General features: G+C 38.0%; 2 protein-coding genes across 4 annotated transcripts in view; one reads left to right on the plus strand and one right to left on the minus strand.

Annotated features, from left to right (window-relative positions):
• Positions 1 to 2,138, plus strand: part of LOC139115249 (uncharacterized) — an 87,404-nt gene extending 85,266 nt beyond the window's left edge. Inside the window, exon 5 of the mRNA XM_070677226.1 lies at positions 877 to 2,138. The gene's annotated coding sequence lies outside the window, so the exon portion shown is untranslated. The remainder of the gene's footprint in view (positions 1 to 876) is intronic.
• The window catches only part of LOC139115246 (tetratricopeptide repeat protein 38-like), a 260,249-nt gene that overhangs the window by 196,702 nt on the left and 44,244 nt on the right, over positions 1 to 19,303 (minus strand). The gene's annotated exons all lie outside the window — the stretch shown is intronic.

Consider the following 19,303-nt stretch of genomic DNA (forward strand, 5'->3'; position numbering starts at 1 on the left):
TCGACGTATTTGGCTATTGCAGACTCTCGAGATTTGACATAAGTGACAGTGCCCTTTATAACCAAATATAATGCTCACAAATTTAAGCAAGAGGCATTTTGTAGAGAACCTCGTTATCAATCATTATTTAGAACTATGCGAAGTCAACCTTTTATAAAGTATACATCACTGCATACAAATGACTTTTCCTTTTGAGGCTAGCTATTTACCGGCACTTTGAAACTTTTTAAAGAAAGGAGCATATAGGATATATGCTAGTTTGATCGATATTCGTACAGAGGGATTCAAACAAATTGGAGTTCCATCCTTTGCAATATGGGGGGAATAAATTTCAATGGTCATTTTGCATATGTGAAGAAGATTGATTATTATTTCCCATCGGATATTTAGATGCCATTTATACTCAAATGACACGAACTCATTTGATTTTTAGAAAGCTCAACGGCATTGTCACTAAGTGATATAAACGTTAAACAGGCACAGGGGAAATGAACGTTTAGGTTTTGTTTATTTCTTTATGTTTGAATACATACTGACATTGAAATAGAAGATGGACAGCAAGATCATTTTTCAGTCAAAGTAAGCAGAATAATACCAACCGCCAGACAAACAATTAATACTGTGCAATTTCGTTACAACCAAAAGACAGAATCTTTAACGTATCTTCTTCCATTTAAGTCTTCAAATGCCCTGCATCACTATGGTAGGAAATGTAACTACTTAGGTCCATTCTAAGACGGTAGACGTATTAACTAAGTGGACTGCATTCCCTTTATAAATGGAACCCGATGACATTTAAATGCAGAGCATTCCGATATCGTTGAATTAAATTTATCTATAGCGAACACGTAATAGCTTTTTGGGTTTCTTTTTCAGCTTTGGTATTATGATGTGGGAATTCTTGACTGGTGAAAGAAGCTTCAAAGATAAATTGAACTCTCCATGACGGGACGCTTGCATCTAAAAAACTGCACTTTTTTGGGCTCTTTCTGCACTGATAATATGCAATCTAAAGTAGTTATATCAGACATAATCAGACATTACATAACGCTTAGTCAACAACTTCAGATACCAATAGCTTGGCCGGTACTACTTTATGCCGAGGTATTGTACAGTGAAGCGGCACAAACTCAGTCTTGTGTAAACCTTGACAAAAGTATTATCATTTCAGGACATCGAAATTTCTTCCTACTTTATTAATTTGAACTAACATATGGCTTGTAGTATATTTATAGGTCCTATTCTGTGAAAATTAGGGTACAATGTTCAAAGAAGTTCAAGGCGAACGATTATCTGTATGAGTGAAGTGTGTAAGGCAGAGATGTCTTCCCTGTACACCCACTTTATCGCTATCTCTAATCACATATTGCAAACAGCTTACGAGATGGCAAATAACTTTAATTAGGAGCTCCATACCCCTTGAACCCCTATTTCAAGGGGTGAATGTGCATTGAATATGCATTGTTTTTTAGATGGAAACGTCCCCTAATGCTTTTTAGCGTGATTTAATGTAAACTTGTGTGTCTCGCATCTGGATATCGAAACCACATGTCACGGACGATAACAGTACCTCATGAAATCATTGCATCACATTTGTACTACAAAATTAGTACAAATTATAATTCTTTACCTGACGTATTTAGAAATGAAATCTTAGTCCTGCAAATCTAGGTTAAGGTTCCAAGACAAGAAATTTACCTTTCTAAACTATCAATTCTCTGGTGGCTCAGAATCCCTATAAATTATATATTTTCTGAAGCCTAGATATACGGGAACATTTTGTTACCGTTGTGTCACCATTGTTTACATATCTGTCACGTGACAGGTAATTTGCATAACCTAATAACAATCGGTTTTCTCTATCTTTTGTCTCAATACTTTAAAATATTTGACTCAAACTTGTTGGAATGCAAACTGTCACAATGCTCTTCCAAAGTGTGTCTCAGATTTTGATACTTGCTTATTTTTTAAGCAAAATTTTAAAGAATTTATCAACTAGGGTAAAATTCACCGCCCTTGAAGTTTTTCTGGCATAAAAATTAATTAAGAGGGTTTTAAAAAATTCTGAGACAGGCTTTGAAGGATCTTCAGGACAGCTTGCACTCACAAAATTTCAACCACATATCTTAAAGCATTGAAACAAAACATAGGGAAAATCGATTTTTCAAAGGTTATGCAAATTACCTGTCATGTGATAGTTATGTAAACAGTTGTGACACTAAGGTAAACAAAATGTTTCCCTATATTTAGGCTTTCAGAAGATATATAATATACGGAAGTTCTGAGCTTATTAAGCACTTAGAATTGTTAGTTTAAAAAGGTCAATTTCTTGTCTTGGAACCTTAAAGATTCATATACCTAAAATCCAAATGCAAGTAATAACATTGGTCATTTGAAACATAGTAATTTATCGACAATATATATGACTACGATGCAATTTGACCTGGTTTTGAATAAGGGGACAAAATGCTTCTAAATGAACAAAAAAGAACCTTATGGCGTTATTACAAAAAATGTATAATGCTAAGCTAGCATATGAGCGTTAGAGCATTATGTATTACATAATGTTTAGCGATTTCCAACAGTGATGCCCGAGAGCTATCTTTACAATCTTTTCAATAATCCTTTTCAATAATCCTAGTGCTCATTGTATTCTCCCATTTGTTTTATTCAATAAAAGATTTAAGCTTGGTCATTTTGTGAAATATCACATGTTTAGCTCAAGTCTTCGACACTTTCCTGGTAGCATGTGCAAGTGAACATACACTGAAGCATGGGACATATTTTTGAAATCATCGAGTCTTGTTAAAATGAAACGATAGAGGCTGACTTACAGCTTTTCTATTTATTAATTTAGCACTGATGCTGGTTTGCAGGGCGAAACACGCACGAACTGACGTGCTTGGCTAATGATGCGCTGCGCCACTGGTAGTAGAAAGGGGTTACAATTACTGGGCAAGTGCAATCAAAGCCCCATTACCTGTATGGTTTTCGTTTTTTACTTTTTACCTCCGGTCCACGATGAGATGATTTGATTCCACCTTTAAAGCCACTCTTTCTGAAAAAGGTCAGTTTTACCCCTCGGTTTACGGATTTGGTCGATGCAACTCAGGCGCTTATATTAACAGCGACTATGTTCGATTATTTGAACTTGTTGGTTCATCGCCACATTTTGCCAACCGAAATGCCGTCACATAATGCTAGTAAAAATATTGCGAGAAAATGGTGGGAAATGGACATTCTCAGTTTTTGCAAAAAGGCTGCTCGATTTCATAGGCGAAAATTTATTTTTTCGCAATTGGTGTGCGTGAAACAAAATTCTAGCGATCAGTCAGTGAAAATTTGCTTGTGTGTGCATTCTTTTTCTCGCAGATTGACAGTGCGGAAGACAAATTGTCGTTGTCTGATGGCTAGAATTTTTCTTCTGACAGAATCATGGCGAGAAATTTAATTCTCGCACATTGAGTGCGAGAAATAATGCAATCTCGCAGCATTCTCGCAAAAAAGGGAGGAGTGTCCATTTCTTTATAGTTTCTCACAATATCTTCTTCACGTGTAAGTTGTGTTTAATAATAATCCATATCCTGTAGAAAATAATGGAAAAGATACAAGGTAAACCATTGGGGTTTAATATATTACAATCGCATACAGTTGTTTCCAACAGTTCATCACATAGACACAGATGACAGCTTATGCAATCGCTTTTATGAGGACCATAGAATTAGACTGCATTGAGTCAGAAAGGCGATATTTTGAAAAATAGCAAAGTACATTCGTGAAAGGCCACAGTAGGTGTAAAACTGAGAAGGACAGTGCTTCTGTATCAAAATGCAACGCACAAATATTTCAACAGATCTGTATCTCAAAGTGATAAAAACGGATGGAATGATATGTTACTTTGTCCAGTGCACAAACGTAAGATTATGAATTTACCTAGATGCTGCAACTAAATCATTCAACACAAGCGTCATCCACTTGTATGCCAAGATACGGGACAGTCTGTTTGTCGTGTGTCATTGGCGACGTCACTAACACTTGACTTCGAGAATCACAAGGCCAGGCACATAGTTCCCATATGACACAGCAACCTGCACAGGCACGTCTCAGACTACTGAACACAAGTGGCAAGCTAAGTCCATTAGCACCACATGGCTTTGAAAGGGAGGCCTTTGCTAGAGTTCATATTCTAGATGCCCAATGTTAAACATACAAGATATGAATACTTAAGCAAACAATTCAGCTAGAGATTTTGATCAATTGTGTATTTAATATGTTGTGGAAAGCTACAGAATATTACCATAAAATTCCAATCGATGCCACGGCATATGTGTTAAAATCAATTTTACAACCCATTGGTACAGGTCAGAAATCCACTTGTGGCTTTTATTTGTATCGTTTAAAAGTCTAGATACATCTCGGTCAAACTATACAATACCAGCGAGTTGGCTATTATTCTGCAAATGACCTTCAGTCTTCACCTGATGCAACTTACTCACAATTACGATTCCAAGGAGGTGAGCAACATAGCGCGAGGTCAATAACTAACCAGCAAACTCAAGTGGGTGGCAAGAGTTATTCACGGTTGGTGCAAATTTTTGGAGCGACTCTGCGACTCATTGATGTGATAAATTTTGTTTCATGACAGTCTCATAACATACGCTTTAATCATAGCAAAACTTTTAATGATACAGCATTCTTCATAGAGAAGACTCTGACTCAGAGTTTCACCACTGACACATGCTTAGCAGCAGGAGCGAGAATTTACGCAAACAATTTGTCCTACAGGTTGTGGTCAGCGGACCATCCAACGATGAGGATGAGCATATAAACCTCAGGGAACTTTTCATCGTCCTGCTTGTGGGCAGGTGGTGGCATAGCTTCTGGGACAAATGCCAAATGGTGGTGTACATGAACAATACCACCACTAAGTAAATAACAAACTCACGTCACATGATACAACAGCAATTTAGTGGCTTCACAAAACTATTTTGGCTATAAGCACTCTCAAACTTACACACCCTGCCAGATACGTCAAAATCAATGATAACGATATGGATGCATTATAGCGATTGCATGAATAAAACCCTATTCCAAGCTTTGGAAACACTGCAAACTCGAGAAAGACACCAGTTTCAAGAATGGCACTACCACTTGTCCGTTCCCACATACTCATTATTGCCCAATGACCCTTGCTGTGGATACTTTACAAATTAGACTATCCGTAGATTGTCAGACCCAACACTATGGGCAAAAGGTCCCCATTTTATCCATTCAAGGTTCGCCCACTTTTCGCCACACATACGTCGAGTAAGCGTACAGAGAGCCAAATCCGTATTCCGCGCAATGTTGAAAATTTCGCCGAATTTCCTCGCTGCACAGCTAAATATTCATGAAAGAGTTGCAGATTCCATTTCCTTTAATGTTCCTCATTCCATTATGATATTTTAACAACAATTACATGGAGGAATTCTTAAAACGCCTAAGCGATAATACTCTATTCAAACCTAGGTGAAAACACAGCCAACAGCACAACGATCGTAAACTCGGTATATTCATAAAAGTAAGAAAGAAAACTAAAAATTTAAAACAATAGAGTTTTAGTTAACGTTCATGAGATGCGTAATCTTATATATTGTAAGAAATAACAGGGAAATGAAAAATTTGAACCGGCGGTTTTTTCAGATGTATTTTTCATTTTACGATGTGCCGAATAAGCTCGATTCCTATAGAAAACAATGGCGTCTATACGCGTCTGATGTACAGAACAGGTTGCACACTTCTCACCAAATAAACTTCCTCAATTCTTAACTAATGATATTGAAAATGGCAAGATGATCCTTTGATTAATATAAAAAAGCGTATCGATTTAGATTTTTGAATTCCTTCATGCAACTTGTTATATTTGTTTTCATCTACGATGTGTTGAATAAGCTCGATTTCTCCATAGGAATACAAAGGTATCTCATGTACAGAACACATTGCACCTTTCTCACTGAATAAACTTTCTCAGTTCTGAACCAATGGTTGTGAAAAACTTGCATGTAGATCCTCTGATTAATATACAAAAATTGTTTTGTTTAGATTTTTGAATTTCTTTAGAAAACTTTTTTTTTGCATTTTATTTATCCTGATCACTGAAATAATAAAAAGGCGATCAGACGACCTTACATTCTCTGTCAGAATGCAATCTTGCTGGAAATCCTCAGTTGACCATATCGTGATCAAACAATATTCTCACTTTGGTTCTACCAGTCTATTTCTTGGTTGGCATGCCAACAGCGTTATGAGTAAATGATCAGTAATCATCACATTGCATTTCCTCCTGTAGAGGAATTACCAATTGTCAAGGGTTTATTGTAAAGTAGTTCATACAAACTAACTCGATAGGTTGAGAATGGTGCTATCAGTTGTCTTTCTGTTGATTTACGAAATATACACTATTTACAATTTACAATCATTACAGTCTACATTTTGAGAAACTTTTGTCCAATAAAAGCAAGCTCTCAGTAGATCATATGTCTCCACTTTTCCAAGATGTGCAATCTGATAATAAACTCCTTCCATAGCTATACTTCTGAAGTCTTTCAGTTCAAGTAACTCTACCAAGTATATCATCCTGCTGCTGAGAATATTTTGAAATCATTTGTCCATTATGGTGGTAATAACTGGCAGTAATTCTACACATGGCCATGGCAGAGGCTCAACAATGGGAATGGCTGGTACTGATCCAATATGGGTTTGTCCGGCATTAACTACCCTTCAACAATCAAGAACTTGCGTGTGATATTAACGAGCAGTGTAAAACATGTCCTTTACAATCTTAGAACGCCATGACCTCGGTGAATGATATTGGTCACAGCAGTTATTTTCACTTGCTTGTTAAAGCCAACTGAAAAATATTATCACATCACTCATCGAAATAACTGATGTACCCCACATATCATGCAGTCACGTAGTGGCGTTCAGTCAAAATTTTCATAACAGAAATTGCATTTCTATCCGATTTACAAACTCAGCAACATTCCCTGCATCATCATTTTGTCTTTCTTATCATAGCTGTCATAGCTTTTGATTGTTATGAGTCAGGTACCTGCATTGTGAGCCAGCGTCATGCTGGGTTTCACAATAGTAGGGGGATTAGTCAAATTAAAACGTACGGAAACACTATAGAAATTGTCGAATTATTCGTTGGCTTTACTATGGTTGGAGGATAAATGAAACACAAAAAGATATTGTAAGAAATGTTAATCTTTTTAGCTGCACACCCCAGGAGATACTAGGACATTTTGCAGTAATGGGCTGGTCAAGGCTATACCGGTGCAGGCTTATCTTCAGGAAGCACTCAAACACAGTGGGAATTGGGAGCTGCCTGTAGTGGTTCTTGAAATCAAACTTGTTTTTGCCCTTCTCTAGCATCGCGACCCTCTCAGTCAACTTTCCGACCTCCCTGCACTTAGGCTTGTTGGCCAACAGCAGGTCCTGCCTTGTGTAGCCGTGGAGGTCGTGTACGCATAAGTGTCAAGAGCGCATTGAAGTCCTTCACACGGTGTTGTAGCGGGATTTCCCAGCCACCCCAATCGACACAATGTCGATCCAGGCCATTCTCCATGGACTGCTTGCTGATGTAGAAGTCAATGATGCCTTTATCCTAGCCAAAGACATGTGAAGGTCGCCGACAAGCATTCAGGTAAGGGTAAGGTGTGCAAGCTGGGAACTTTGTTGAGTTAGAGTGTCTTGACAAACACACCAAGAGTTCGTAAAGTGTGGTTGTCAGCTGTCACACGTTATACTTATCACAGACGACCGCCAAACACTACAAGACACAAAATGGTGGACGAGGCTTACAGTTTAAATATCACAACTAGTAAAGTAACTGAGGTGTGACACGATGAAAGTATACTGTCCAAGTAATACACATGCACATGACTGACATTGCCACACATTTTCAAATATCTCAGAAACACAGAAATTACTTATCAAAATGAAATAAAACTACAAAGTCCTAAAGAAGAATATCCAACGTACAAATGGTCAGTGTCCAAATCTTTGGATGGCAAAGACTACATACCTTACAAAGTCGGATTACACGAGTACAAAAGTGACTCACCTACAAGACACAAAATGGTGGGCAAGACTAAGGGTTGACACGTGGAAACCCTATATATATATATATATATATATATATTATATATATATATATATATATATATTATATATATATATATATATATATATATATATATATATATATATATATATATATATATTATATATATAATATATATATATATATGCTCTTACCGATATATATTCTGATGTTGGTGGCGCCCCATTCGTGTATATATATATATATATATATATATATATATATATAATATATATATTATATATATATATATATATATATATATATATATATATAATATATATATATATATATATATATATATATATATATATATATATATATATACACACACACAAAATGTATACAATGTGCCCTCCCGGTTATCACCATAATGGCTTTATGGCAACCTCTGAACTTGGGCACAGAGAGTACGGTGTATATATATATATATATATATATATATATATATATATATATATATATATATATATATATATATATATTATATATATATATATATATATATATATATATATATATACATGAATGGGGCGCGACCATATATATATATACACACGAATAGGGCGCCACCAACATCAGAATGTTTGGCACTTTTATTCATTACGTAAATGACAAAGTCAGGAAATCTTTAAAGAAAAAAATTATTCCAAATCAAATATGCATTTAAATCAACATTCCACAAAACCCTGTCACATCCTTCCCTGCTTTGACAAAAGGCATCCTTATCGTATTTATTTGAATACATGTCCAATGTCTCTTCAGGAGTTCACAAACTAACGCCATACTATAGTAAGTCAGACTATCTGGTGGTCTTCGTACTCTTGATGGATAACGTCTTGCTTCATAAGCATCACTACTGTCACACACAGGTTCATTGAATTCACCACTGCGGGACGAACGTATGCCTGAATGTTTCGTATTCTGCGAAGCATATATTCTACCTGAGAGCGCTTTCGGACGGTTGCTAGAGACGACAGCGAACATTGTATCAATTTATTTCAATAGAATATCGATCGAAATCTGCTGGCGTACGGGCTCATGTATCGAGGTCAAATCATTAATATGTCCACATAACCCGTATATATTGCCTTAGACAGCATAAAATCAACGTATCCGTTGGTTTCTTGTACTTAGATTGAATCGTCGACACTTTTTACAGTTTTGGCGATGCGTTCACATTTTGGCGCTCTTTGCAAGTTTGGCGCCATTGTGAGCTGAATATGACCTGCGAGTGAGCACGACAACAATGTATCAATTTCCGATAAAAGGATATCGATCGATAACGTTCACTGCACGATTACAGTGGAGAGTCTGCGCCCGTTCGCCTCCGTTCTGTGTTATTTTTCAAATTTACTGGAATTTTCATCGTTGATTTTCGCCAAAATTTGGTATAAATTACAACAACATGACATGCATTTGGTCTGTACATCTTACGAGACGCATACTGATAAAAATGCGTCAATTTAAGGCCCGTGTTCTGCATATGTACACGCCGTCAGCTCGCCAAATCATTGACGGCAACAGTATATTTCAGTGATCGGAATAAATAAAATTCAAATAAAACAATTTTCGTGAAGAAATTCAAAAATCTAAAACAATAGGAATTTTGTATATTAATCAAAGGATCACCATGTCAATTTTCATCATTATTCGTTCAAAATTGAGGAATTTCAACCGACGAGAAGTGTGCAATCTGTTCGGTATATTACACGCCATTGTTTTCTACAGGAAATCGAGCTTATTCGCCACATCGTTAAGTGAAAAACATCTGTAAAACCCGTTGGTATAACTTTTTCTTTCGCTGGTAATTCTTACAATATTTGAGATTACACATCTCATGAAGGTTAACTTAAACTCTATCGTTTTATTTTTTTTGAGTTTCCCTCTTATTTTAATGAAATGACGAGTTAACGATCATTTGGCTGTTGACTGTGTTTTCACCTATTTTTGCATATGAATAATTATCACTAATGTATTTTCATAATTCCTTCATGAAATTATTGCCAAAATATCATAATGGAAAGGTCAACATATGAGGAAATTGAATCTGCAACTCTTCCATCAATATTAAGCTGTGCAGCGTGGAAATTTGGCGAAATTTAATACATAGCGTCAAAGGCGGATTTGACTCACTGTACGCGTACACGACGTATGTGCGGCGAAAAAGTGACACGCTAATATGAAACCAAATGGGGGGCCTTTGGCCCGCAGTGCACTGGCAACGTGTTCCTGAGCCCTGTCTGTCCCAACAGCAGCCTTGGCATCTGGTGAGGGGTAACTCTGCTCAGTGGTAGGCTTTTCTAGATTCAAGTCTGTACCATGCCTGCCATTCTCATCAACTCCATTGTTCTGGGTGGTTAAAGTATCCTCTCCTCTTGTGCCTCCATTTAGGTCACCAACACGACGTTCACCATTGGTTTCATCAATAGTGATACATACAGGACATTCTAAATCCATGGTCTCTGTTACTACACTTGTTCTCCTTTCAGGATATATTGCTGACAGGGATTTGTCAGCTTCTCGGTGCCATTCACCATGTTCTGCACCAACTCGTTCATCTGATTCAGTCTGCCGTGGCTCCGTCTCTTCACCTGAAAGTAGATTTGTAGACGAATTGTCATTTGTGCCTGGATCATTCAATACATAGTTATCGTCATTGGGATTTCCAACATGTCTTCACTGCTAACAACGCTGTCAGTCTCGCTGTTACCTCATTACATTAAAGATCACCAAGGTCTTCACTTGAAGGTTCCTTTACAGTTGGTGTCAGGAACGTACAAAGTTTGAGCATATTTCTGTGAAGAGTGCACTGTGTTACCCCATCTTCAGACTGTATGACATACATCGGAACACCAGGTCGCTTTGAAATCACAACATACGGCTTAGATTCCCATTTGTCAGGTAGCTTGTGTTTTCCTATGACGGGAGTTTTATCTGCTACAAGCACTCTGTCTCCAGGTTGGAGTACAGACTCATTATTTGTACTCTTGTCGTGATTTCTCTTTGTTTTCTCTTGCTGTATCACTTCGACAAATAGCCTCTTGATATGACCAATGTAGTCTTGAACACAAATCATCAACATATTTGAATAGTCAGCTTCCATACTGTTTTCTTCTGACACATCAAAACCCAAATCAATTGGTAGGCATGGATGTCTCATGAACATCAGGAAGAAAGGAAAATGTCCTGTTGAGTCATGCCGTGTACAGTTGTACGCATGTGTCAGACTTTCCAGATAATACTTACAATCCTGCTTCTGAGAAGGGTCCAACGTTCCCAACATATTCAGTAGGATGTGGTTAAAGTGTTCATTCATACCATTTGCCTGCTGGATAATAAGGGTTAGTCCTGCTTTTCTGTATACCTGTGATTTTACACAACTCCTGGACCAATGAGCTTTCGGAATTTCTTCCCTGGTCAGCATGAATTCTCTTAGGAAATCCATAGAGGCAGAAAAACTGTTTCCATAACACTCTTGCTACAGTTTTCTCTTTCTGATTCTTTGTTGCATACACTTGGGCATACTTGCTGAAATGGTCAGTCACCACCAATACATTCTCTACTCCACCTTTAGATTTTTCGAGGGACAGGAAGTCAATGCATACTAACTCCATTGGTTCAGCTGTTCGGATATTTACCAGTGGTACACGAGTTGTTGCAGGGAGCAGCTTCCAGAGCGCACATCGTCTACAAGTGTTACACCACTCTTTCACAAATGATTGCATTCTTTGGTCAATAATACCGTCTCCTCACAAGATCCATGGTTCTCTCAAAGCCAAAATGTCCATTATTATCATGAATTCCAATCAGTACTTGTTCTATCAAGGCTGCAGGCAAGACCAACTGCCAATATGTATGTCCTTCTTGATCCTGGATAGATCTATACAACATACTATGCCAAACACATAACCTCTCCCACTGTTTCAAAAGTAAAAGAGCTTCTCTAGAATCTTTCCTCTTTCACGTCTACTGGATCTGGTCTGTCGTTCCTTGTACATCATCACTCTCCCAATGACAGGATCATCTCTCTGGAGTTGACTAATTTCTTCATTTGATTTACTTGGCAAGGTGTGCGTACCAACCAAATACTTAGCATCAGGTTCTAGATGATTTTTTTCACATCCTGCATTACGGACCTCCGATCTTTCTCCTTTCATTCCTCCCCTGGCTTCTGATCTTCCTTTCTGAGTGCAGAGCTCATGACCTTCAGAGTGCTTGCAACATGCTCTCTTGGCATCCTTGATAAACCATAAGCATTGGAGTTGCTTTCACCTGAATTATACTTGATATCAAAGTCGAACGTGGCTAACGGTGAAATCCATCGCTGACTGGTAGCATCTAGTTTAGCTGTGGAGGTTACATACACCAGCGGGTTGTTGTCTGTCATTACTGTAAATTTTTTACCATATAGTCTCTGAATTTGTCCGTGGGGCCATTTCAGACAAAGAAATTCCAACTTGTAGGCAGGATACAAGGTTTCCGATGGAGTGAGTCCACGACTTGCATATGCGATTACACTTTCCATTCCATCCTGCTTTTAAGCCAGAACTGCACCAAGTCCACTGATACAGGCATCTACTTGCAGGATGAAAGGCTGGGAGAAGTCTGGGTAGCCTATGACTGGTGCAGTAGTAAGTCTCTCTTTCAAAAGTAGGAAAGCTGATTCGCAGTCAATGTTCCCTTGGAATGGTGAATCTTTGCTTGCTGATTTCCAACTTTCTTCTTTCTAACATCACCAGACACCAAACGATTCAGTGGGGCAGCTATTTTTGAGAACCCTTTCACGAATCAACAATAATACCCAGCAAAACCAAGAAACAGGAGAACTTCCTTTCAAGTTGTTGGTCTCCTCCACATCCTCACTTTGTCTATCTTTTCAGGGTCTGTGCTAATACCATTAGCTGTCACAATGTGTACCAACTACTTGACTTCTTTATGCAGGAAGGAGCACTTAGATGGTTTCAACTTCAATCCATGTTGCCTCAATCTGTCAAACACCATCTGTAGTCTACTGAGATGCTCATCAAAGGTTTCTGAGAACACGATTATGTCATCTAGGTATATGAGAACAGTTGTAAAGTTCTGATCTCCCAGACAGCACATCATCAAACGAGAAAAAGATGCAGATGCATTCTGTAGACCAAATGGCATACGGTTGTTTCATACAAGCCCATGGGAGTAGTAAAAGCAGTCTTATGCTTGTCTTTCTCTGCCGTTTTGAATTGCCAATATCCTGATATCAGGTCCTGAGATGAGAAGAACTTCACTTTCCCCAGTGCATCTAAAGCTTCATCCATTCTGGGTAACAGATAGGCATCACGCACAAAGCAGGCATTCAGGTGCCGATAGTCAATGCATATGCGTAATGTACCATCCTTCTTGCGAACGACTACTATAGATGATGCATAAAGAGATTTACTTGGACGTATACCATCTGAAGCTTCCATATCTTTGAGATGTTTAAGAACATCTTGACACTAGGCTTGAGGTATTCTTCTATGTGGTATCCGGAATGGCTTATCATCAATAAGGGGTATTTCATGCTCAATAGTTGATGTAAAACCATTGTCCAAAGGATGCTGGGAGAATACATCAGAGTTGCTGTCAAGTACTTCTTGTAACTGTGTCAGTTGTCCTTGTTCCTTGACTGCGCATTTACTCAAGTCTATGTCCTTCGACACTGACCTTCCAGTGTTTTGAGCAGAAATGTTTCGATGAGGGGACGGGGACCTGTGCAGTCTTCTTTCAAGCTGGTCATTTGAAGTGAGTCTTCCATTGCTGTTTCCCATGCTCTCCCTCTTTGGTTGTCATGAATGTCTTCTGACCTTTCATCTTATCGTCAGCACCACTTGATAAAATAGACTTGACTTAGGTATCAACATACAAATCGGCAAGTGGTGTATTGCGGTATATCTTTACTGGCTTTGCAGAGCACTTAGGAGCTCTTTAATGACTCTTTAATGCTGCAATCTGATATCGATAGAATTGTCAGCTGGTCCGACACTTGGTTATTGAATCTTAATCCTACTAAATGTAAAGTTCTTACTGTTTCATTGAAAAGAAATGTTCATATTTTCCCTTACAAACTCGACACTCATGCATTGAATAGAGTCAGTAGCATGAGAGATTTCGGTGTTATTATTGACCAAAGATTATATTTTTGTGACCATGTAAATAACATGATTCAAGGTGCTAGAAAAGCTCTCGGTTTTATTATGAGGAATAGCCATTGTATTAACAGTGAGCACGTTTTAAAATTATTGTACTTTACCTTGGTAAGGTCTAAGCTTGAATATGCTTCTGTTATTTGGAACAGTATAAGTAAACACCAGTCTGATAGAATTGAAAGAGTACAGCATAAATTTTTAACATTTCTTCATAAAAGAATTACTGGTTTTTACAGTGATGACATTGACTCGTTGTGCAATATTTACAATTTACAGTCATTAAAATCAAGGAGGACTATTTTTGATCATATATTTTTATACAAATGCATAAATGCAAAGTTTAATGTTAATGCTTTAGCTTCATTTTTTAGTCTTCATGTACCAAGGTTTTCAACTCGGCGTACTACTTTGTTTCATGTGCCATTTGGTAGAGTTAATTGTGTTTGTGACTCTCTTTTTAGTAGAGTACCGAGACAATTTAATTTGCTTTTAAACGAATACAATGACATTGATCCTTTTTCTGTAAATTTAAATGGTTTTAAAAATGTTTTAAAACATTGTTTTCTCAGTATTTGTTAAAGTTTGTTCGTCTTGTCTTCATGTTTTAACTCTGTATCTGTATTTTTACTAACAGTCTTCCATAAATGGCCTCGGCTGTGGAAGTCATTATTAATAAAATAAAATAAAATAAAGATAAGTTGCATACTCTCACAACAACCCGCCCATGTTCTACTGTACCCAGGCTTCTTCCAGTCACAATGTTATCAAGGTTTCCACTTTTTCTTGGTCCTCCAGCCAATGCAGTGTACGGCTGTTCCCTGGAATTCTTGTTGCATGGCAGTTTACACATGCTTCACTTCTAGGAGGGATAGTGTAGGGCCGTTGACCAGTGTACTTGGCAGAACCAATTTGTCAATCTTGACCACCACCCTCTGCTCTTCCTGTATACCTTGAACCAAACAGATGACGTTTCCTTCACTCTTGTAAGGTAGCATTTCCCAAACATCTCTCTCATGTGTTTGTGACTGGCCCAAATCATGCGTACGTTTGAACCAACAAGCAGCGGCACCTCCATTCTATATTCAGTATCTGGTACCACTAAAGCTGATACACCACTGTAACACTGACCAAGAAATTCTAAGTCCAGGGAAATCACACCTTCATAAGGCATCACTTGGACTGAAGCTCCCTCGATGATTACATTACTCGATCTTATAGGTTTATTACACAACACTGGATACTGCTGAAAAACGTCTTGTTACAGAAGTAATTTGTGAGCCGGTATCAATAAGAGATTTACAGGACAAACCATTACAACCACATGATCTTCATTCGCACGACAATCAATTGTTGATGAGTATCATCAGAAATATTAGCTGCAGGAGGAAGTTGTTCTTGGCTGCACAGTCGTGGCTTTTGAATCTGGTCAAAGGCTGTAACATAACTTGTTGTGGTAGGGCTAGCATTCTTTTTCTCGCCTGTGGCCTACCCCTCAGTCACAGGCTCTATTCGTTTAATGAAGTTTTCGATTGTTCTTGTCCAATGACAGCACGACAATTTCTACTGATGTGACCTTCCTTTCCACATCTAAAGCAGATAATGGGCCTTTATTTTGTTGACGGTGGGGGTGATTTCCATAAGAAGCTTGGCCATTTCTGAATTGGGATGATGAGCTTTCATTCAACTTGGCTGTCATGGCTTCCAACCTCTGTTCAAGATCAAGCATTTTCTTCCCTTGTTCTTTGATCAATGTAGTCGGTTCATTAAACTGGGTTGTATGCATGTCATCTTGTCTCGATTTGTCCTTCACTGTGCCCTTATTACTATCTGTGATGAGCAAAGGTTGACTATGTGCTTTCTTGGGCTTCACATATTGAGTGGCTCTGCTTTCACCTGCCAGACGTCAAAGCTGTCTTAGCATATTCACTAAAACTAAGGCGCCATGGCTGCATATGGTAGAGGCGAATATACACCATATCATCCTGTAGACCTCTCATGAATTGATGGGTAAGACGGTTGTCTCGATCAGGAAATGGGTATCCTCAGTTCTGCTTTTCCTCAATGCAACGCAGCACAGCTTCAAGTGAAATTGCATATGAACAGGGAGACTCCTTTTTGTTGTTGAAACCGTGAATAAAAATCTGCCATGGGATCTAGTGACTGGACATCCCCATACTTGGAACGTAATTCTTCAAAAGCTTGTACTTGGCTCTGTTAACTGACTGGCAAGTTCAGAATCAATTTCCTAGCCTCTCCTCCCAAATTCGTACAACAGTCATAAGTTGTAAATGTACAGTTCCAGCATTCAGTAAATATTTCATGTCCCTTATCCAGTCTTCAATCAAAATTTTACACTATGGACCTCCAGTGAATAAAGGCACATTTCAAATCTTATGTAATGAATTCATGCTGGCTTGAGGTACAGTAGCAAATTGAGCAACCTGTGGTGAAGGAAGAGCACCCGATAAAGTAGTTGGTTGGTGAGCCATTGGAGTTCTTGCTATTCGTTGTTGCATACTAGGTTGCTGGACATAACCTTGGGATAATTATTGCTTTGTGGTTGACTCCTTACTGGAGGTGTACCACCTTTTATATAATTGATCATTGTGGTCTTGGTGCTATGTATACCAACAGTGACATTGCTTTCAGAAAATGAGACCGATGCTGGTTTCTTTGGTGTGGTTAACTGAAGACCACTCGTACCATGAGTTTGTACTGGTAGTTTACTACTGTTCCTAAAGAAGAAGGTTTAATATCAGGAGGGAGGCTGACATTGAATGTGGGTTGAAGTTGTTGTTGCATAGTAATAAGCTGACTTTCAGTTGGCAATGGTGATCGACTTTCAACCCTCACAGCAGTTGGCATATTTCCAGATTCATAACAGGTCTGGTTTTGTTAGTCCTAGGACTATCACCACTTGCCATTTTTTTTGTAATCAGGCATAAATAATCGGCAACGTGATAAATAACTATAACTTCAGATCAAAATTCAGAAAAGGGAAAAAACCAGGAAAGCAAACACAAATGCTTTTAGGAACACCTGCACTTCCCAATCAATATGTACTATTAAATGAAGAAATAATTTCAAATAATTCCATAATACAACTCAAATACATTCAAAAATACAGTGTATGGTTTTAACGTAGACAATTTTAATCTAGAAAATTCGTCCCCGTTTCAAAAAATCAATAGAGGCAATCAAAATTCAGGATACTAACAATATGAAATAATCCAAAAAAACCAAACAAGTAATCAATACCACTCAGGTATCAAATATGTAAACAAATGAAAATTATGTAAAGAATAAATATTCAATCAATCAAAAATTAATCATTTAAACTCGATAATTGAACACAAGTAATGGTGGTGTTATCAAAATGTCACTTTAAATGGTAATATTCATGGATGCCAAACCTGGAGTATGTCAACGCAAGTAAGTGTTTTTGCTCTAAAGATTTAGGGATATACACCTGTCTAAACCAACAGACAATGACCAAAATTTAAAGCAGCAGTAACTTCTGCACCATTCAAAAAGTAACAAATTGAAATGAATAAATATTTACAAAAATTATACTCAAGCAAAAGTACGCAAAAGTTTGTTTTTGTTGATGCAAATAATAAAAAAATCACGGGTAAATGTCAATAATCAACGTACAACATCATCATTACAGTCAACGCATGACGTCATCATTAATATGCAAATGCCTACTCATATATTCAAAGTGATAATTGTAAAGCATGGTCGAGTAATAAGACTTTGAAAAGGTTTCAATATTTTGTTCAAACCAATCCACAAAAGTCATCTCCAACAGGACAGACAATACATCGAAAATTCAAAGTTCATATCATAATGTTTATGTCACAGTTCTTGAACAGCTGTTGCCAAACTTCTACCCACACGTACACATCAACATGAACAGTACAGTCTCGACAGCTTCTGCAGTTGTCCTTGTAGCACTCCCATTAACTCAGGAAACAGTCATTTGCAATAAGAACAGGGACACATTCCAGGCGGGCTTCTGAACAACAAACACAGGACCACACGCACGTCATGGTCACCATTTGTGAAGGTCGCCAACAAGCATTCAGGGAAGGGTGCAAGCTTGGAACTGCGTTGAGTTAGAGTGTCTTGACAAACACACCAAGAGTTCGTAAAGTGTGGTCGTCAGCTAGCTGTCACACATTATATATATTACAGACGGCCGCCAAAACACTACAATACACAAAATTGTGGGCAAGGCTTACAGTTTAATATCACAAACTAGTAAAGTAACTGAGGTGTGGGACGGTGAAAGTATACTGTTCAAGTAATACATGCACATGGCTGACATTGCAACACATTTTCAAATATCTCAGAAAACACAGACATTACTTATCAAAATGAAATAAAAGTACATAGTCCTAAAGGTGAATGTTCAATGTGCAAACGCTCACTGTCAAAATCTTCGAATGGCAAAGATTTTGTACCTGACAAAGTCGGATTACTAGAGTACAAAAGTGACTCACCTACAAGACACAAAATGGTGGGCAAGGCTAAGGGTTGACACGTGGAAACCCTATATATACACGAATAGGGCGCCACCAACGTCGGAATGTTTGGCACTCTTTATTCAATACTTAAATGAGTATGTCTGGAAATCTTTAAAGAGAAAATATTCCAAATCAAATATACACTTAAATTAACATTCCACAAAACCCTGTCACAGACATATATGGCAAGGCCTCTTTGTCTCGCAACTTACCAATCAAGGTAAGGGGGCTTTGGGTTTTGACGCTATTGAAGGCCTCGTCTAGCCCGTCCTTGGTGGGGTACATCATGGCCGGTCCACATGAAGCTTGCATAAAACAAAGCCAAGTAGAGCATCCAGCAGAGGCAGTCGTCATCTTTGTTTTTCACATTTAATGATTGCCTTCTTGTTTCTTAGAGGGACTGGCAGTGGGATAATGTAAGAGTCACCTCTCAGGGGCTGGTATAAGCGATGTCCTGC

This window comes from Ptychodera flava, chromosome 17, assembly GCF_041260155.1.
Source record: "Ptychodera flava strain L36383 chromosome 17, AS_Pfla_20210202, whole genome shotgun sequence".
NCBI lineage: Eukaryota > Metazoa > Hemichordata > Enteropneusta > Ptychoderidae > Ptychodera > Ptychodera flava.